This window comes from Pan paniscus, chromosome 3, assembly GCF_029289425.2.
Source record: "Pan paniscus chromosome 3, NHGRI_mPanPan1-v2.0_pri, whole genome shotgun sequence".
In the NCBI taxonomy this organism is placed as follows: domain Eukaryota; kingdom Metazoa; phylum Chordata; class Mammalia; order Primates; family Hominidae; genus Pan; species Pan paniscus.
Window position 1 is genome coordinate 175,630,712 of NC_073252.2, and position 23,270 is coordinate 175,653,981.

Below are 23,270 nucleotides of genomic sequence, written 5' to 3' on the forward strand. Positions count from 1 at the left end.
AGTAAGCAGGAAGCTTGCCAGGCTGTTCAGAAAAAACTAGAGTTTAAAGATACATCCCCATAGTGATCCATAGAAAACAGATGTATTCATTTGTTGCACCAATTATCTGTTACAGATCCACTGATGTGATTTCAAAAACAAGGAAGTACCGTGTGACACAATTTGCTTTGAACTTCTATTTCTGAGGTCTCTTATTTCCTGGAATTCAAAGCCAAGGAAAAGAGGGCTGCAGTTAATCTTCCTTTTAGTTATTATTATCATGATTATCAGAATTACTATTATGAATTTTTTGAGTCCCTTTGTACTTCTGTGTCAGTATTATTACCAATGATTACCTATGCAGTCATTATAGGAACTCTCCTAGTAAGCCCCTAGAATGTTTGTATCCAAGATTCAGGTAGGTTTTAGGTGATGTCTGCTCACACTTGTTTTGACATAAAACAAAATTTCCTGCTTTCCAAATGCTGCACATTGTCTTATAAACCTGAGCCATTTCTCTTCTTTGTGAACAAAGAGTTGTAACTGGCCAAAATATAACTTTTGCACTCTTTCATTCTAAATTGCTAAAACGTATTGTTTCTGGGACGAATGTGCTATTTAAAAATTTTGCTTCTCAGTTTCATATAATTAGTCTCCCACTCTCCAGAAAGCTGTTGGACAGACTGTTGGAAGTAAGATCAGGAGTCTATGAGATGAAATTTTTATAACTCAAATCCCTGATCTTCATTTTAGTTCTAAATGTTGGCTAATTCTTGGCAGGGCTCAAGAGACCCTGTGTAACTACAAACCATCTAGGAAGCTGGAGGCCAAGAATTAGGTAAACATTGAAAGTACTTATTAATTTTTGCGGGAATAATTCGATGAATTTTTTATGATGTGAGAAAAAAATTAAAATTAGACTGTAATTTTGAAAACAATCACATCTGTGCAGAGTACCTTGCTCTATTCTAGGAAATTTAAAAAATAGAAGGCATGATTTCTATAAAATGAGAGTATGTATATACCTTTTTTTTACTAGTTGTATATGGAAACAGGACGCTTTTGAGGTTTCCTGTATATGAGACTCTTCATGGCTATAGAATGAAGTTTATAGCATAAGATATCTATGGTCACACTTTTATCATTTCTCTCCAACAACAGGCTTATTTTTTTAAAAAAGTCAGGTACCATTTTACAATAAAAAATAAGTCATTTGGCCAGGTGTGGTGGCTCATGCCTGTAATCCTAGCACTTTGGGAGGCCCAGGCGGGGGTGGATCACCTGAGAGGTCAGGAGTTCAAGGCCAGCCTGGCCAACATGATGTAACCCCAGTCTCTACTAAAAATACAAAAATTAACTAGGCATGGTGGTGCATGCCTGTAATCTCAGCTACTCGGAGGCTGAGGCAGGAGAATCGCTTTAACCCGGGAGATGGAGGTTGCAGTGAGCCTAGATCACACCGCTGCACTCCAGCCGGGGCAGCAAGAGTGAGACTCTGTCTCAAAAAAAAAAAAAAAAAAGTCATTTAATGGATATCATGTTTGACAACATTATCCAGAATCTGGAATATTAACCATGATACTAAAAGAACAATTCGTGTTATCAAAATTATAATAAAAATATATATTAAGTATTCATTGGGAACAAGTATCAACATGTAATTGAAACTTAACACTTTCCAACTTTTCTTTCTTTCTCTTTGTAGTGCCTTCTTAACACTTTTAATCATAGTTTTTCAATGTGTAAATCTTCTTTGCAGTGTTAATTGATATTTAATATTTCAGTTCTCTTTTCTGGCAGGACTACAAAATGCTTATGAATTTTCTTGAGGTTATTAATGCTGCCGCTTTAGAAAAACATCAAATTTGTCTACTACGTACAAACAGTGTAAATTAGAAAACAGTGGTTTAGGCCGGGCACAGTGGCTCACGCCTGTAATCCCAGCACTTTGGGAGACCAAGGCAGGCGGATCACGAGGTCAGGAGATCGAGACCATCCTGGCTAACACGGTGAAACCCCATCTCTACTAATAATACATAAAAAAAAAAAAAAATTAGCCAGATGTGGTTGCAGGTGCCTGTAGTCCCAGCTACTCGGGAGGCTGAGGCGGGAGAATGGCCTGAACCCGGGAGGCGGAGCTTGCAGTGAGCCGAAATCGTGCCACTGCACTCCAGCCTGGGCGACAGAGCGAGACTCCCTCTCAAAAACAAAACAAAAACAAAAACAAAAACAAAAAACGGTGGTTTCTATGCAGTTACTGAAATTGTAAGAGTAGTACCCACCAAATTAACAATTTTATGTGGTTGTACAAAATACTCATAAGTCTTGCCTTTTTCTGGCTCTTTTCCTTTTCATTCATTAAAAAATAGTTTTCTTACATTTGAAAATTCTTCTTAAGAAAGAAGTATAAATTAGCCGGGAGTGGAGGTGCATGGCTGCCATCTCAGCTACTCAGGAGGCGGAGGCAGGAAAATCGTTTGAACCTGGGAGGCGGAGGTTGCAGTCAGGGTGAGACTCTGTCTCAAAAAAAAAAGTATGATTTTCTTGAAATTTCTTTTTTGACCTCCTCTAAAGTTCTTATGTTTATCTAGGGGTGTCTGAGTCTGTCTTCTTCTTCACATACTCCTTCAATTTTTTTTTTTTTGAGACAGAATTTGCTGTTGTTGCCCAAGCTGGAGTGCAATGGCATGATCTCGGCTCACGGCAACCTCTGCCTCCCAAGTTCAAGCGATTCTCCTGCCTCAGCCTCCCAAGTAGCTGGGATTACAGGCCTGCACCACCACGCCTGACTAATTTTGTATTTTTAGTAGAGACGGGGTTTCCCCATGTTGGTCAGGCTGGTCTCAAACTCCTGACCTCAGGTGATCTGCTTGCCTCGGTCTCCCAAAGCGCTAGGATTATAGGTGTTAGCCACCATAATATTTTTAATTGCCTTCTTGGTCAGGTGTACATAAGGAGGTGGGGGACTTAAACTTCACCATAGAATTTCCTTTCACCAAATCTTGCTGAAATGAACAAAAACTAGTAAAAGTAAATAAATGACAGAAACAAGACAAATAAAAAGTTCTACCAACAAAGTAAAATAAGAGAGAGATAATCTAATAAAATCATGTTCAAAACTCCAAGCCAAGGAATAAAGCAAGATTCATTTCATTGCTTCTTGTAGGAAAAGCAAAAAGAAATGACACTTTAACAAACTGTTTTATTTCTCTAGAAATCAGGATGGTTTCTAGAGTAAATTATAAAGTCCTGAGGAGTTGGCCATTAACATCTCCAAATGTATAGAGGAAGAAAACAACCTTTTCCCTAGTCTGATTGAGGAATAGTGGAAAGTACTGACAGCTAGAAACACAGTAAAGCATGGTAAATTGAACAGGGCTGATTCTCTTTAATAAATTAAAGACTATATGCCTACATATCGGATTGGGGAAATGATCCAAAGCCTAATGGTACCCTTCTATGTGAGTAGACATATATCACTAAATTAACTGAAATAAATACCGCTAACGGGAATTTAACAAAAGTCAGTGTGTTCTAATAAAGACTGCATATGGCCTGAAGTTAAGCTATTGAAACTCAAAGATAAAGACAGAATTTTTTTTTCGACAAGTAGACCAATAACTATCAACCAAAAGCAGGAAAAATTAGGGTGATCTTCAACTTCTCCATAGAAACAGTCAAAGTCACAAGACAATGAAGCACAGTCTTCAAAGGACTGCAGGAAAGAAAATGCAACCCAGAAACAGTATTCATGTACAAGTGCGAAAGAACTTACGAGGTATGAACCACGCATTTAAAGAAAAAAAGAAAAAATATTCCTAATAAGGCTATTTAGACAATTAGAGATTAATCAAAATCATGAGCTCAGGATTCAAAGTTATTGTTACTTGGTGAGCACAGAAACCATTCATATGTAGAAATAATAGTGATAAAACAACATGGCACTACCTGTTGTTACTAGGTACCTGATAGTTTTCTAAGGACTTCCTTCAATTAATTTTCTCAAAATTTTAGAATGTAGATACTATTATTATCTCCATTTTATAGACAAGAAAAGTGGAAGTGTAAGTGGTCAAGGCAACTTCAAAGGCACAGAAAGAGGCAGAGCAATTAGTTTGAATCCAGGAAGAGTCACAAGGATGGCCAGCCTCCCTCCCACTTCCACTAACTGCCCCTGTAGCCCCCAGCCCTGCAACCACAGGCATTCCCGCTACAGAGCACATGGGGCCATCACAAACCTGGCTCAGGGTTATTAGGGAAGCCATGTTGCCTTTTGACATATGTTGCATTTTAATTTGAATTACTGTAGATCACTTAATGTGAAGGAATTCCTAGTATATTCACAGTTATATTTTTCAATTTGCCATTGTTCTCTTTGTCATAGCTGTTATTCCTTTTTCTCTCTTGCCATCTTTTGGATTCATACTGTGATTATTGTATTTATTCAATTTTCTCTGCTCTTGGCTTGTCAATGATATGTCCTCCTGCTAGTATTTTAGTGGTGACCTTCCAGATTAAAACGTGCATCCTGGGCTTTGTTGTTATTATATTATTAGAGTGTATCATAAATCGGTACTTTTATATTCTCCAGACAAGTCTAGGGACATAGAGCACTTTAAGCACATTGATCTATCTGCCTCTGTGTTCAGGACTGAATCCTGACAGATGTAGATATAATAACTCTACAGAAAGGTCACAAATCATAAGTATGCAACTTGACACAAAATGAAAATATCTGTATAAACAGCACCCACATCAAGAAACAGGACATGGCCAGTATAGGAAAAATTCTTATGTCATTTACCAGTCCTTACCACCTCCAAGAAAAACGACCATGTGACTTCTAACATTTTACAAAAAGGTTTTGTCTGCTTTCAAACCTTAAAAATGAAATCACGATTAATACATACTCTTTTGCCTTACTTTCACTCAAGACTCCTACATAAACCTTTGCTTCTATCCATAGTATTTTTTTATTTTAATTGCTATATAATATTGCACTGTACAAATTTACTGCAATGTTACAGATACTAATTCTGTGCTATAAACCATTGAAAAAGACATACTGACTTACAATAATTATATATGTAATTATATGTATCTGTGTTATATATAAAATGTTTATATGTTAATTTATGTAGTTATATATGTATATTATATATTCCATGCCAGAAGACAAAACCCACAGCCCTAACTCTCCTCTGCCTTACTCTCCATCTAAATCTTCGGTAGAACAATGCTCTTACGATTCTTAGAAGCCCGATTATTTCATAAAGAGGATCTGAAAGGCATTCCCTGAGGATATTTTTAGGTCTTTTTTCTGTCTGAAAGATTTTATGAATCACTTCATTAAATATTTCTGGGTTCTTAATAAAGGATGTTATGGTACTGAGATTTGTTCTTTGATAATTTGAGAATGTTTTGCCATGAGGGGTAGGCTGGAAATGAGAAGCAATTTTATTTTACAACCCAGTATGTCCTGGCTTTTTACAAGTTCAACTCTTCTTTATGTCTTGTCTCTCCTCTCACATTTTATCTCAGACAATGAGAAGATACCAGATGGCACTTTAAATATTCTACCTGAAAATCTCCTTAGCTGGGTCATCAAGTTCAATGGGCACTTTTCCTAGTTTTCTCATTACTGCAGATGACAGCGTTGTCAACAATTCACCGTCTGCAAAACATGGGCCATGTTCCTCCCCCTTCCAATAACAGTTCCCCTCCTTTGAGTGTTCACTGGCAGCCTCCTGGGGCCTCTACACACCTCACTAACAATTGTCAGGACAGCCTTTAGGCTGTCACCCACTTTCTGGTTCTAACACCAGTGTCACAGATTCAAGCACTCATTTCTGGTATCCAATTCTGTTCCACTTATTATTGATACATAAAAAGTACCTCAAAATACAGTGACTTAAATCAATGCCAATCCTTAATTTTAGTGACAAACCTGTAATTTGGGTAGGACTATGCTGGGTCAGTTTATCCCTGCTAGGCCCAGTGTTCGCTGGAGTCAGATTGATTCAGGGCTTGGGGATTAATTTTAAAGGTGGCTTGCTCATGTTGGGGGCACGATGGCACAAGCAGGCAGCTGTAGGCTCATCCAGGGTTCAGTTTCTCTCCAGGCTGGTTACTCAATGGGCTGCTTGGCTTCATGATAGCATGGTGCCTGGGTTCTAAGAGTGAACATCTCAGGAGACTCAAGTAGGAACTATCTGGTCATTTTATGACTTAGCTTCAGAAGTCACATAGTGTCACTTTAGAAATAATTACCCGTCCACCCAAATTCAAGGGGAGAGGGATACTATACATTCCACCTCTGGAGAATAAAATTGTCAAAATTTTATTTTAAAAGGAGTATGTTGGATTGGAGATTATTATAATTAGTCTCACACCATTGAACCATTTCCCTGTTAAAGAATGTGTCCTTATTTTTCTATTTGTGGATAAACAGTGCTATAATATTATTTTAGTGCATTTCTTTGGAGAACATATGTTTACGTTTGTGTAACCATCTAGAACCATAAATATCAGATGTTAGGATTTGTATATGATTAGCTTTAGAAGATGATGCCAAACAGGTTTCACAACTGGATTACAGGCATACCTCATTTGATTGTGCTTCTCAGATACTGTGTTTCCATTTATTTAATTAATTACTATTATTATTATTTTTGAGACAGAGTGTCTCTCTGTTGCCCAGGCTGAAATGCAGTGGCGTGAACTCGGCTCACTGCAACCTCCGCCTCTGAGGTTCAAGTGATTCTCCTGCCTCAGCCTCCCGAGTAGCTGGTATTACAGGCGTGCACCACCACACTCGGCTAATTTTTTGTATTTTTAGTAGAGACGTGGTTTCTCCATGTTGACCAGGCTGGTTTCGAACTCCTGACCTCAGGTGATCTGCCCACCTTGGCCTCCCAAAGTGCTGGGATTACAGGCGTGAGACACCGCACCTGGCCAGATACTGTGTTTTTTTACAAACGGAAGGTTTGTGGAAACCTTGCATCTAACAAGTCTATTGGTGCCATTTTTTTTAAACAACAAGCACTCACTTCATGTCTTTGTGTCACATTTTGGTAATTTTTGCCATATTTAAAACCTTTAAATTATTATATCTGCTATGATCTGTGATTAGTGATCTTTGATGTTAATATTGCCATTATTTTTGGGTGCCACAAATTGTGCCCATATAAGATGACAAACTTAATGGATAGATGTATGTGTTGTGACTGCTCCATCAATTGGCTTTTCTCCCATCTCTGTCTTTCTTTGGGGGCCTTCCCTGAGACACAAAGATACTGAAATTAGGCCAATTAATAACCCTATAATGGCCTCTAGTGTTCAAGTGAAAGGGAGAGTTGCACAACTCTGACTTTAAATCAAAAGCTAGAAATGATTAAGCTTAGTGATGATGGCATGTTGCATATTGAGATAGGCTGGAAGCTAAGACTCTTGGGCCAAATAGTTAGCCAAGTTGTGAATACAAGTTGTGAATACAAAGGAAAAGTTCCTGAAGGAAATTAAAAGTGATAATCCAATGGACATATGAATGACGAGTCTTATTGCTGATATGCAGAAAGTTTGAGAGGTCTGGATAGGTCAAACCAACCATAGCATTCTCTTAAAGCCAATGCCTAATCCAGAGCAAGGCCCTAACTCTCTTAAATTCTGTGAAGGCCAAGAGAGGTGGGGAAGCTACAGAAGAAACTTTGAAGCAAGTAGAGGTTGGTTCATGAGGTTTAAGAAAAGGACTATCTCCATAATATAAAAGTTCAAGGTGAAACAGCAAGGTCTGACGGAGAAGCAGCAGTGAATTATCCAGAATATCTAGCTAAGAAAATTGATCAAGGTGGCTACACTAAACAACAGATTTTGAATGTAAATGAAACAGCCTTCTGCAGGAAGAAGATGCCATCTGGGGCTTTGATAGTTAGAGAGGGGAAGTCAAGGGCTGGAATCAAAGTTTCAAAGGACAGACTGACTCTCTTGTTTGGGGTTATGAAACTGGTGACTTTAACTTGAAGGCGATGCTCATTTACTATTCCCCAAATCCTAGGACCCCTGAGAATTACATTAAATATACTCTGCTTATGCTCTAGAAATGGAAGAACAAAGCCTGGATGACAGTACATCTATTTACAGCGTGGTTTACTGAATAATTTAAGCCCGCTGTTGAGGCTTACTGCTAGGAAAAAAAAGATTGCTTTCAAAAGATTATTGCTCATTGACAATGCACCTGGTCACCCAAGAGCGCTGATGAACATGTACAAGGAGATAAATGTTTTAATGCTTGCTAACGCATCATTCATTCTGCAGCCCATGAATGAAGGAGTAATTTAGATTATGAAGTCTTATTATTTAAGAAATACTTTCTGTAAGGCAGTTGCTGCCATAGATAGTGATTCCTTTGATGGATCTGGGCAAAGTAAATTGAAAACCTTCTGAAAAGAATTCACCACTTTAGATGTTGAGAACATTCATGATTTATGGAAGGAGGTCAAAATATCAAGATTAATAGGGGTATATACCCAAAGGATTATAAAACATGCTGCTATAAAGACATATGCACACACATGTTTATTGCAGCACTATTCACAATAGCAAAGACTTGGAACCAACCCAAATGTCCAACAATAATAGACTGGATTAAGAAAATGTGGCACATATACACCATGGAATACTATGCAGCCATAAAAAATGATGAGTTCATGTCCTTTGTAGGGACATGGATGAAGCTGGAAACCATCATTCTCAGCAAACTATCGCAAGGACAAAAAACCAAACACCACATGTTCTCACTCATAGGTGGGAACTGAACAATGAGAACACATGGATACAGGAAGGGGAACATCACACACCCGGGCCTGTTGTGGGGTGGGGAGAGTGGGGAGGGATAGCATTAGGAGATATACCTAATGTTAATTATGAGTTAATGGGTGCAGCACACCAGCATGGCACATGTATACATATGTAACAAACCTGCACGTTGTGCACATGTACCCTAAAACTTAAAGAACAATTAAAAAAAAGAGATAGGAATTTTTAAGAAATTGATTCCAACTGTCATGGTTGACTTTGAGGGGTTCAAGACTTCAGTGGTGGAAGTTTTTGCAGATGCGATGGAAATAGTAAGAAAACTAGAACTAGAAGTGGAGCCTGAAGATGTGACTGAATTGCTGCAATTTCATGATAAAACTTGAATGGATAAGGATTGCTTCTTATAGATGAACAAAGAAAGTTGTTCATGAGATCAGATCTCCTGGTGAAGATGCTGTGAGCATTGTTGAAATAACAAGGATTTAGAATATTACATAAAATTAGTTGATAAAGGCAGTGGCAGAATTTGAAAAGATTGACTCCAATTTTGAAAGAAGTTGTACTGTGGGTAAAATGCTATCAAACAGGACTGTAAGCTGTAGAAAAATATTTCATAAAGGCAATAGTTAATCAATGTGGCAAACTTTATTGTTGTCTTACTTTAAGAAATTGTGACAGCCATCCCATCCTTCATCAAACAGCACTCTAATTAGTCAGCAGCCATCAACATCTAGGCATGATCCTCCACCAGTAAAAGATTATGACTAGGTGAAGACTCAGATGACTATTAGCATTTTTTAGCAATAAAATATTTTAAAATTAGGGTCTGTACGTGTTTCTTTCAAGACATAATTCTATTGCACATTTTTAGATTACAGCATAGCGTAATATAATTTTTGTACCCATTGGGAAATCTAAAAAATTTATGTGACTTGGTTTATTATGATACTGGCTTTATTGAAGTAGTCTGTAACTGAACCCACATATCTCGGATGTATGCTTGTGTATGATTTTACAATCCACTAACAGTTTATTTCCACTCCTCAAAAGTACTTATGTTTGTGTAGGCTAATAATAGCTGGCAATTATTTGCTCCTTGTCCTTGAGAAGGAGAGTCTGATTCTCTTCCCTTTCAATCAGCTCTGGCCTTGATAAATTTCTTGGCCCAGCAGACTGCAACAGAATTGAAGTTGTAGGACTTTCATGGCTAATTAGAAATTATGAAAAACCCAAACCTTGTGCTTTCTGTTTGTGCATCTTTAGATCCCCTTGTTTAGAGCTACACGCCCCGATGGAAATGGTCTGACCACCCTGAGATCATGTGCTGGAGGTCTTGTTGACAGTATGGTCCCAGCCTTCTAGAACATTTTCTAGATGTCTGTCACATGAATGAAGTTGTCTTGAGTATTGCCCACCAGCCCACCCACTAGACTAGTCTTGAATACTGCTAATGATTTCCAACAAGGCTGTGACAGAAGAATCACCAGTGTAAGGCTGCTGGATTCTTGACACATGACATCATGAGATAGAAATAAGGAAACAGAAATTTAATGAGAAAGAGATGATGAGATATAAAATTGAAGTGTTTTAATCTATTAAGTTTTGGGGTAGTTCATTCTGCTGCAATAAATAACTGGAAGGGTATGTTGTTTTAGCCATTATGATCGCTATTTTGCTTTAGCCATTATGATGCACATGTGGTAATAGAGCATTGTGCTTTTAGTTTGCATTTCGCTGACAATTATAGTGCTGAGCAACTTTCCATGTTTCGATAATCTTTAGTGACATCCTGTTCAGTTTTTTTCTTTTGCCATTTTACACTGAGATTATTTTTCTTTGTGGATTCTTTACATTAGATTGACCTATATAGAGTTGGGCTTTTTAAAAATTTCTCCTTTAATTCTGTTTACTATTGCTTTATTCATCTTGAAGCTTGATTAATGGTCTTATACAGATTTAGGATTATGATACTTTCCAGATATGTTGGCCCTTGCGGCAGTTATCTTTTGACACAGTGTTTTATAATAACGACACAAATCTGGTAGCCAAAACAATTAGGAGCTATATATTTATTACAAGTCAGTGGACTGACTGGGCAAATCTTTTGGTCAAAGATAGATTCACAGATGCAACTGCAATTCGCTGGGGACACTTAGGCAATTCTTCCAAGCTTGGCTTAGCGCTCTCATAATTTGCATAAAAACTGTGCTCCCCTTCATGTGTTTTTCACGTTCACAAGTCTCTCCTATCATGTTGTCTGGTAGCCTTCTTGAAATATTCTAACTGTGGTCCCTCGGCCCAACACACACACACACACACACACACACACACACACACACACACACACACACACAAACATAAACCAGGAAGAAATTAGAAGCACACGATACTCTTTCAAGACTTTGCTTTCAATAAATCTGCTAATATCCTTTTAGCCAAAGCAAGTTTGTCAGTCTGTACCCAATCAGGAAAAAGAGATGACACCGTTATTTAAGTAGAAGAAGTTTAATATAAATAATTATGAAGCTATATTAGGAGAACAACCTATAAAGATGTAAAGATAGTTAATAGGTGCTCTAGGGTTGTGAGAAGATCAATAAAGGAGGGAAAAAATAATAGAGGGTGGTGTTCTTCCAAGGCTAGGGGTCCAATCTCATTAGAGAAGCTGCGGCTTTAGCTTACTTCATGACAGTAACACACACTGATGACATCTTCCAGAGTTAGTTCAGTCACCTGGTAATCAGGCTATAACTTTCATGCACGTGAAGGTGAGCTGAGAATTGGGGGTAGGTATGCAATGAGAGTTGGAATGTCACTATCATTGGCAAACACCAAAAAAGAACACAAAGTTCATATAGAGGAGGCCATGAAGAGTAAGCAACTAGGGCAACAGAGAGCTGAGGCTAGCAAGTGGGCACATAGAATCATGTCACTGCTGTGTGCATGAAGCCTGAAGCATGTGATTTCCATGTTAGGAGGGCTCCTGGAAGCAACCTTCCAGGATGCAGGTAAACCTAGGCTGGTGGGAGATTGCACAGGGTGCTTCTGTGGGTATGAGGCTGGGAGCATGCAATATTTATATCAGGAGAGCTGTGAGAAATACAGCTCTCTCCTGCAGACAAGATAAAGGCACATAGGGAGAGCAGGGTGCTACTAGGAGGCTTGGAACATGTGGTGTCTGCACTGGGGACCCCGAGAAGTCACCAGGCCAGGCCAGAGTCATAGGACCACTGAGGGACTACCACTCTGGACATGGGCTGGGGCAGAGACCCAGCAGATATCCACACATTTATGGCCACAGATAGATCATAAAGCGGGAGCAAGAAAAATAAAAATACAGAAAACTCAAACTTAGAAGAGCAAGCTTTTTCTTCCTACATTGTCTTTCTAGTGACCTCTCCTAACAAAACATCATGCTTACTGAAAAGGAGAAATAAATACAATGATATTGCAGAGTAGGTACTGAGGATGAATTTGGAGCTAAGGGACCATAAATTGATGACTAACACAGGCAGTCATGTGGCAAAGCTTATATTCAGCGTGTGGGAAAATTGACTCCATCTCTTTAGTGAGAAAACAGCAAAAGCATAAGACAAAGGGCAAATATAAACATAGAGCTTAAGTTTTTGGTGATCAATCAAAAATGTAATAAACCACAAGTCAGTCCCCGGCCATAATGACTCAGAAAACTTCCATGTAGAAAACATGCTCATTTCTTGCCTTGATCCCTCCTCACATTTCATTCAGTTACATCAAATTCATAATTCAGGATCTTCTGATCAACCTCAAATCCATGTATGTGGTTCCTTTTGTGTAGCTCCTTATATTCTGCAGAATTTTTGATGAAAGAGGGATGTTATCTGGACCCCCCCACCACCTGTAACTTCAATGGTGCAAAAGAAAGATAACTACCTGATGCATTTATTGTAGAAAATTTTACTAATTTTCTACTCAAGAATGAGAACAACGGCCATATAGCTGTCACTGTTTCAATGGTATTCTGAAATCTAGCTTGGAAAATGTTGGCAGATATTCCGAATTTTGGAATATTTTATTTAGGACTTAATTATAATAATTGAGAGTAGACCTACAAATCATTTTTCTCCACATTCCTTGGTTCTGGTTTTTTGGACATTCATTTTATTTTTATTCTTCTCCTTAACTACTTCTGAAAGGACACTGGAAAATTTGTGACTTAATCAACTTTTACATTCTCCTTTCTGCCTATAGAAAGATACGGCAGAGAGCTTTTGTTTTTGCATTTTGAGCAACATCAGTCCATTTAAATCCAGGCTGGAGGCATTTTTGACAATTAAACTCCCTTAGAAACTTTGTGGGTTTCCAATAAAATTGACTTCATTCAACACCATTAACCAAAATCCACTCCTACAATTCCCTAACAAATACGCTACTCTTCCTAGATACATGATCACTTTGCCCATAATAAGCTGCTATATCACAATGTTCTCTAGATTTTTGAAACTGAGATAGTATCCTATGCATTGCATATCTGAGATGGTATCTACCTTAATTAATTCACAAGTCTTTTACTGCCATACCCTTTATTTTAAATGCAATTGCATTCTATATTTTCTTTTGAGAAGCTTTTGCTCTCTGGAATGTTTGGAGATTACATTTTCATATCTAACGTATCAAGTTCTCTTTGCTTTATAAATTCTGTAAATTCATCTCTGTATGTTCTAGTACAGCTTATCATATGTAGCTTTTACGGGCCAACTGACCCTTTCAACATTCCATTAGAAATATGTTTTGTTTTGGTCCTAACCAACTGTTCACTAGGTATATTTTTCTGTATTCTAATTTAATGCACATGATTGTTCTATGGTCATTTCACTACTACCCAACACAGGCTGTAATGTTTCTGGTCTTCAGTAATTTTCTTACCATTTTCTAGCCTTTCCTATCAATTTTCTTGCTAGTTTTTTTTCAGCTCTGTCCACTGTGAAGTACTAAAACCAGTACATATTTTAAATTTTGTTATGATATCACTCCTCTTCTGATACCAGTTTCTGTATCAGTTATCTATTTTATATAATAATGTTTCTAAACGCAGTGGCTTAACAAGTGACATATTATTCTTTATCTGTCTACAAGTGGGCTGAGTGGTGATTGTAATCATTTCTCAGTTCACTACCACAATCCTAGTCAGCAGCATGTAGGTTAGTTTATTGATCTTGGCTGTTCTCTCACTCCCACTCTCTTGCCTCCTTCTTTGGAAGCTGTCTGACTATTGGCTGGACTATTACAGTCTTAGTTTGGACAACTTATCTTTTCCCATGTGTTTCTTTTAGCCACATGTTTCTAAATTCTTTCTAGAAGGATAGTTTGGGCATATTCTTCTGACTATCACAGACAAGCAAAAGAGAAATCCAAAACCCACAAACACTTCATCAAGGTTTTATTTATGTTAAAGCTGCTAACATTATTTTTGGCTAAGACAATTAATAGCAGTAAGCCCAAATTTAGGGCTGGGAAAATATACTCGAACAAATTAGTTAAATGAATGTCACAGTCACAGCAAAGGACATGGATACTGGTGGAAATGCACAGTTGAGGTTACCAATACAATCATTCAATTATACACCTTTGCCATTATAAAATATACATCTCTTTCTTTCTTAATGCTATTTGTTTTACCTTAAAATTGAATTTTCATGATATTAATGTATATAGATAAATTTTTTGTTGTTATTTTTCATTCAATTTCAATATTTCTGAATACAACTATTTGTAATTTTTAAGACAACAAATTGCTTTTTTTAAGGCCAATAATCTTAGTGTTTTACGTAGCATATTTAATCCATTTATATTTATTGGTATTGCTGATATCTCACTTTTTATTTTCTCTTTGCCTACCTCTTCTGTGTTCTTTTTATTCCATTTTTGATTTAATTAATTTTGTCTTACTAATTTTTTACTATGCTTCTACCTTTTCCTATAGATATTACAGCATGCATTTTGATGTATTACGGAGTTTAAAACAAATGAGTATTTTGACCATTCTCACAATACCGTTAGCATCTTTAAAACTGTTAATCTCTATCAACTCCGCACCCACCTCTTGCATTTCATGAACATGTATACCAATGTACATATTTTGGCCATCATAGGAAACTGTAATAATTATTTATTAACGTGAATAGTAATTTATATTTATATAGTTACTCTTTTCAGTGCTTTTTATTCCTTTTTACATTTTTACATTTCTATGTGGAATAGTTTTCTTTCTAATTGAAACACATATTTTAGTTTTTTCTTTTTAATATATTCCTGCTGGCAACAAATACCTCAAACTTTTCTGAAAATATTTTTATTTTCTTTTATTTATTCCTTGAATCTTTGTGTTTCTTGGAACACCATTGTTTCCCCTTCATTTTTGAAAAGAATTAAAAAGTACAGTGAGTTCTCATTTATTCTGAGGGGACCTATTTTCTTCCTACAGGATACCTATCTAGTCAACTACCTTTTTAATTTCAGTGATAATTTGTTCATTTGAGGTATTACGTGGCACCCAATAATTAAGTAGTGAAAATAAAATACCATAGCAACAAAATTAGGTTAAAAAATGTTTAAAAATTGAAGTGTAACTTGTAGAGAAAGGTATCATCTTTACAAACTTTTTGAGTCATTTTTTTCTTTCAGTTTACTGACAGTTAAATATCATAGTTGCCTCCATTGTAAGTATCATATCATCATACATATTTTTTGGAAGGGGTATTTCTGAAGCTCTATGGTAATAAATTACATGTTTTGTGATCATGTCCACTTGATATGTTCATAAAAGTTACAGATACTCTTGCCATAAATACATTTAAATATCAAATTTTATACATACACAGAAAATTGTGTATACATTTTCAGTGAGTTCACACATCTAACTAAATTATACTTAAATAAAAGTACAGCTTGGGCTGGGCACAGTGGCTCACGCCTGTAATCCCAGCACTTTGGGAGGCCGAGGCGGGCGGATCACCTGAGGTCAGGAGTTCGAAAACAGCCTTAACATGGAGAAACCCTGTCTCTACTAAAAATACAAAATTAGCCGGGCGTGGTGGTGCATGCCTGTAATCCCAGCTACTCGGGAGACAAAGGCAGGAGAACTGCTTGAACCTGGGAGGCGGAGGTTGCGGTGAGCCGAGATCACGCCATTGCACTCCAGCCTGGGCAACAAGAGAGAAACTCCGTCTCAAGAAAAAAAAAAAAGTAGAGCTTGGACAAGAATTAAACTTTGACTACCAATTATTCAACTACTCATTGTTCTGTAGCACATTTACTCAATTAAATAAACTACAAGAGTGTAATTTAATAGATATAATTTTTTCTTTTAGGAATAATCTCTATATATTTTCTCTATATAATTACAGAAGTAATTATTGTTGTATTAAAGTATTTTCAACATTTATGAAAAATATTAATGCATATTGACATGATAGAAAAGTTATGTTTTGTTGCATTATTTAAAAAATTAAATTATTTTCTCTATTTTGGGGCATACAATTTATAGATGCCTAAAAATGTTGCACGTTTAAAAAAAAGACAAAGGTTATTGAATAAGTGGAAAACCAAAACACAAATCCATTAGACATATGGTAAATAAACATCTTATAGCTTTTACATCAACAGAAATTACAATTGTGCTGCTTTTCTGTTAGATGGGGACAGATTTCTATGGCATACTTGCTACATTTTCACCCAACATTTTCTTTGATCAATATTCATCATTTAATAGAATACTTTACGTGAATCTTCACTTTATTATACTGTTCTTTTACCAAGTTATTAGCACTTTGGAAGAATAGTGTTGTTAATTTTGCTTTCGGAATCTCCTACAATTAGAGAACATAGCAGAACTCTTTTTACAGGTTAATCAACCAAAACGTTATCTAGGTAAGATCAGTTATGAAATTAGGACTGTACATTCCTGAATTCAAATCCAATGACTAGCCCACCGTATTTCTACCATGATTCTTAGCAATAATAACATAAAGACTTCATTAAAACACATAAAAAGACAAATGAAAAAACACACCAAAAAGCCCCAACACCATCAAAAGGAGGTTGGTTAATTCTGATAGGTTCAAACAGCCTTTGCACACAATTTTCCCAAATAAAAAAGTCCAAAGTCTTTAAGACTTGCAAAGCCCTTGATTGCTTCTCTGGTATCCTTGTCATTAACCCCTTCTTTTCCACCATCCGCACTAACATTTTACTCTGCAGTTATAGTTGTTTTTAGGTTTCAAAAGTTTAATGTTTGTTATCTCTTTCTATTGCTTTCCCAATATTACTCTTCTCTTACCCATAAAGTAGCAATAAACTCACTGTATTTTGTGTTTTTCATTTTCTTCATAACTCCTACAAACTACATACTGAGTGAAGGAGAAACCATGTCACTTATGCTTGTCATTGTATCTCCAATGTTCAGAACAGTAATGGGTATATATTTGTTGAATAAATAACATAAACATACTGCTAGTGAGTCTGATATTTCCAATCTAGAGCATTAATATAGCTATGTAAATAAGTTTCCCTCATTAATTTCAGTGCCTTTATATTTAGAAACTACAACGATTCTGCTAGAGAGAAAAAAAATTACTTGTACTAAAACACATATTTTCATAGAAATTCTCTAGGATCCTCTCTCAGAAAAACATCTATTAAACATTGGATGCAATTTTCCATTAATGCTATTTTAGGAGTGATAGACTTTAGAAAAATTTCTAGAGTAACAGAACATATTATTATATGTAGTAGCCTCTACATTATTTAAGTATTTGATACAACTGATAGAACAATTTGAATATCATGTTTAAGAGGGTTTAAATGTCTATTCATATAATGTTCTAATGCTAAAGGCTAAGAAGATCTGGTTGCTAAACCAACTGAGAGCAGTATTATCTTGAAATATATATCAGTTTTATAGCAGCATAAGGTCAGACTCTAGCTATGATAACTTTTTCTCTAGTGATCCATTGAGGGCAGTGTAAGGGTTTTATGATGATATCTTCATTCTCTGTCAATCACTCCATTTTAAACCTAGATCTTTGGATATTTGCTAACAAGATTTCTTTACAATTAGAATCACACTTTAAGATTCTGTTTTGACAAATATCTTAAATATAAATATTTGTGGGATAGTACTCTTGTAATCTAATGTGGTTTTGTACCGGAAGTTTTCTAAATAACTTAATTTTCTATGTAACCATAGTATTAATATAACAACTCTGTACTACAGTAATAGCCTTTTAAAAATATTTAAAATATTTCATGCCTGTAGAGGGAACAAATAAAAATATATTCAAATTAATATCCTGTTGTGATCATTGTAATGAACATACTTAAACCTTTGCTTCATGACTCAGGTTCATCATTTTGCTTAGTGATTTTACTTTTCTCTAGAGTATGTGTAAGTGCTGTGAACTCAGCATAATCTTGGGTTTATCTCTTCCTAAATAAATTCCACCTACAGCCATGATTTAATTAATGTGCCACCACATTATTATTATTGTGTGTATGTGTTTGTGTGTGTATGTCTGGGGGAATTGCCTTTTCTAAAAACAGTGTAATGCACATTCTTTAACTCTAACAAAACTGGTCTCCGTATGTAAAGAATACAACATCAGTGGTATTCTGAAGAAAGGCTAGAGCAGTATAGTCAAAATGCAATGCAGGATACATTGAAGTGTCCAAAGAATAAGGCAGGTGGGGCATCTTTATGAAACTGTTACCAATCAGAAGATGAGCACAGAGTGGAGTCTGTGTCAGAGAGGTAGTCCTGAAACAGGGCTTTAAATGTTGTGGTTAAGAAGATAATATGTATCTCAACATTTCAAAATCAGGTTTACATAAGCTACTAAATATTCACCAGGGACAGTTTATCCTTAAACCATAAATCTATGCCAAGTATAGTTCATAAAACTGCTATGGGGAAGTTCTCATTTGTCTCCACAATGTATTCTGAGAAACCTTACTGTACAGCAGATTGTTATAAAAATTTTATATTTTCTCATAGGAACAATGTTATAATTTGATGTTATATGGTAGACCAAGCATTTAATAAATCATAGACATGACTGAAAATATGTCTGAAAGTAACATACAACTACGAATTTGTGCAATAATTTTAAATGATAAAATTATGCTCGGTGTTCTGTTCAATGAACATAAATGTACTGTATACTCTGATAATTCACAGGCCCCAGTGAATCATAAAATGAAAGCAGAATATATAAAAATACAATTCTGCTACATTATAAATTTGACCTATCATAAGATTAATTTAATTTTCCTCTATTATTTTGTATATTGTTTTCTCTAAGGACCTCCTCATTCTATTACTACACCCCCATACACAACTGAAATAGTTCCTATATTCAATGTAAATTTTAATACTCAAATCCATCCCACTTACCGTATGATTAAATGTTGAAACTGAGAAGCATCTCAGACCAAAGTGTGGAAAAGATCAGATGGTTATTTGGAAACCCTATTTCTAAATGGTAGAGGGTATGCCTGAGCTACTACTGACATACGTTTGTATGGATGTTTTGTTTGTTTTTGTTTTGCTGTAGTTTTGGAAGTCAGTTGTATAAAGGAAAAAAATTACTCTTTGAGCAATTAAAAAACACGTGGAAGAATCTCCTTAACTCTTTCTCTCTGTTATGTTCAAGGAGGTGTCATTGCAGATACTGTGCAAATGTATTTATTCCCGGCCTTAAGTATATTTCTTTAAAATTTTGGTCAATATGCTCTTACTGTTTTTTTTTTTAGCTGTTTTTATCTATAATATCTTCAGTATTTTCTGACATCAGCTATTCCCAGTCTCTTATATCTTTAATTTTATCTTGCTGAGGCAATTTGGCTAATAAGCATGTTCAAATTTCACCTGTGTCCCAATGTAAACACACACACATACACACAGAAAAACTAAAAAAAAAAAAATTTTAAGAACTCTTACCTTTTCCCAGACATCAGTTTCTGTGTTTATAACAAACCTTCAAAGGATGTCTGTGCATGCTGCCGCTGCCTCTGCTTCCCATTCTCATGACGGTGGAGCTTCATCCTCTCTGCTTTCTGGCTTTCTCAAATGTTTTTTATAGTAAGTAGCTGACAAAGTCAATCAGCCTTTGCCATTCCTCCTCTTTTTCTCCTCTGGAACATGTAACACTGTCAACACTTCCTGGAAATCCTGCACTCTCTCACGATGTGCTCTTGTACTCCTCCTACTTTTACTGCTGTCTTCTCAGCTTTTTCCTGCTCCCTAACACAGTTTTTGCTCTAATATTCTGCACTTGTTTATCTTTTCCAGCACAGTTATCTTCACCAATCTTATTTATGCACAGCGTTTTTCGTTTCTTCACAGAGAAAGTTTCCCAATTGTCCATCCGTGTGCTGACTTCTCCAGGACTCACATTCCGTAATACCTGCTGGGAATTCTGAGCTGGTTATCTCCCCAGAAGTTTTCTGCCCTAGATAAGCTACTTGCTTTCTTCCCGTTTTATCAGTTTCAAACCTAACGGCTCTCTAAAATTCAGGTGTGATATCAACCCAGCTGTGAAATACCCCAGTTTCAATAAATGCTCCTTCACTTGTGCTGCTTTCTACCTACATTTAGAACCTCTCACATCTATTCTTACATTTGTTTACTAAATGTGTTTGTATCACTACAACAGTATTTTCAAATTTACTGAAGGAAAAGAAACAATTCCGAAACAGCAAAGTTATTAAATATTCAGTTAGAAACTATTTTGGTAATATGCATATCTATATCTATATCTATATATGTGTGTGTGTCTCTCTCTGTGTGTGTGTGTGTGTGTGTGTGTGTTAAAAGTTAGACTTATTTCCAGGATTTTTTTATTAGAATTTGTGAAAATGCTAACAGTGTTAAAATACAGTGACCTTAAAAGCTAACAATATGACAAGGTTGGCTTCATTTTTAGAAGTAGGTACACTGTCTCCAAAGGGTTTTATTTACTACAGATATTTGGTCTATATATTTAGTGCTGAATTGTATGATTCTAAACATTAAAATGTAAGCAGCACATTTAACATAAAAAGGAAACCAGCTCTAGGTGAGATACATGTGTGTCTCAGAGATTCTCAATTATTAATGTTGCTACAAAATTTCCATTTTAATAGCACCACAAGAATCCAGGTATGCATAAGGCAGTCTCCATTAAGAATCAGTAGCAATCTTATGTTGCAAAACATAGGGTGTCTTTAGTTCTTAATATGTTAATTTTTATCTCAATTCTGTGATATCACTTCAGTGTGGAGAAAACTGAAAAAATACACATCAGGTTCACTGCTGATTAAAAGCTTTTATTTACATTTTTACCTGATTTTTCATTCTAACCTAATATGCTAATTCATTAAATAAACTTCATATATCATATTGCGAATTATTATCAGTAGCCCAGATGGAATCTTCATGTGAATTCAAGATAAAGGCATCCTATCTCAATATGCTTTACTTCCAACTGTCATACTGATTTCATTGGAACATACATGTCATTGCTATCAAATAATTGTTGCAACAAATATATAAATACATTATATTTGTGAATGAATGGCACCTCCTTAAACTGTGGCATGCTTGTGTAATACACGACCCCAACAGTGTGTGCTGTGTGTACAGGCCATGGACTGTGCTACCTTTTGCAGATTAAATGTCCCTGAGCTTCAGTTACCTAATTTCTTAAATGAGAATGGCACCTATCTCATGAGTTTTTGTAAGCATATGGAAAGGTATTACAACGTGAAGTATAAACTCATTATTCAATAAATCTGTTTTCTGTGTGTGTGTTATTTTTTAACCTTCAGAACGCACTGAAGATTACTTTCTCTAAGAATGGTGTCCTAATGCTCTAGGCCAGGGATCAGTACGTTTTTTTCTATAAGCTACCACATAGTAAATACATTAGGCTTTGCAGGCCGTCTATTCTCTGTTACGACTACTTAACCATTGTATTATAAAAGAAGCTGTAGATAAGACAACATGCAAATGAATGATCATGATTGTGTTCTAATAAAATTTAATTTACACACACAAACAAAAATAGACTGTATGATTTGGTCCACAGGTTATAGGTACTGACTCGTCATGCCAGCCCATACTATCTCATTTTCAATTTTCAATTTTTAGGCCTTGATTCAGAAAAAAGTTTCAAAGTAAGGAACATTAATTTTCTCTTAAATCTCAGTTTGTGCCTATATTAAGGCTGAAGTTAGAGAAAGCTTATTTGCTGAAGGCCTCTTTTTCTTGACTGTATGTATCTCTGAAGTTTTTTACTTTCCTTTTTCCTTTTCTCTTTTTCTTGACTGTATGTATCTCTGAAGTTTTTTATTTTCCTTTTTCCTCTTCTCTTGTCTAAACTGATGTTTTTCTTCCCTTCTTTTGGGAAGAAAATACTTTTTTTTTCTATTGACATTCATTATTTAGGCATTATTCCATTTTTTTCACTTTTTTTCTCATTTTTATAAGTATATGTTTATAAATCTACTTTATGTAAGCAACTTTATTTTCTAAAGTTATATACTTTTTTAATTAAATAAAATGCTCAAGGCAGCCTTTCTCACATTCTGGGGTGCGCAGCATCTATGTCATACCTTTTGTGGCCTTTCAAAATTCCTATATTCTGATAGTCTATCTCCTTATGAATTTTTGCTCAAGTGAAATTATCAACCCTATTAATGGTCAGAGCTATTGTTCTACAAGTCACCATTAACTCGAGTTTGAGGCCTGAAGCAATCTGTGAAAGAAGGCCTTGGAACAATGCAGTTGTTCTACCATGTATCACAGAAAAGCTAATTTAGCTTTCATAATGAAAACAAGTATCAGTGTCCTGAAGTTTCCCAGCCCTGGCAGGGATGCGTATTGAACTCCATCAATGTGAAAATAAAAGTTATTTTGCTATTTTTAATAGTGTCTATTACTCAAAGAGTATTTACTGCTTCTTATTCTTCCTTCAGAGCTGGTTTATTTATTTCAGTCTTATTCTTGCTATAGAGAATCTACCTTTTTTTTAAAAAAGAAAACTGAAGTCAAACCAATAATCTTCAAAGATATATGAAACTACTGTATGCCAAGCAGTGTGGCATCAAGTACAACCTATTTTAAAAGTTAAGAAGAAACATAATGAAAGATTTGAATGTACCACCTACACTATATTATTGATTACATTAACCCAAAGTACATACTATGTAGCTAGTTAAGTATTACAACTTTGTTTTAAAAGAAAAGGGTCAGGCGCGGTGGCTCACGCCTGTAGTCCCAGCACTTTGGGAGGCCGAGGTGGGTGGATCATGAGGTCAGGAGATCGAGACCATCCTGGCTAACACGGTGAAACCCCATCTCTACTAAAAATACAAAAAAAAAAAAATTAGCTGGGCGTGGTGGCGGGTGCCTGTAGTCCCAGCTATTCAGGAGGCTGAGGCAGGAGAATGGTGTGTACCCG

At 35.9% G+C, this 23,270-nt stretch overlaps 1 long non-coding RNA gene across 1 annotated transcript in view; it reads right to left on the reverse strand.

Moving 5' to 3' along the window:
- The window catches only part of LOC117980130 (uncharacterized), a 98,357-nt gene extending 75,794 nt beyond the window's left edge, over window positions 1-22,563 (reverse strand). The window contains exon 1 of the long non-coding RNA XR_004671296.3: window positions 19,769-22,563. This is a non-coding gene — a long non-coding RNA (uncharacterized LOC117980130). The remainder of the gene's footprint in view (window positions 1-19,768) is intronic.
- Between the last annotated feature and the right edge of the window lie 707 nt (window positions 22,564-23,270).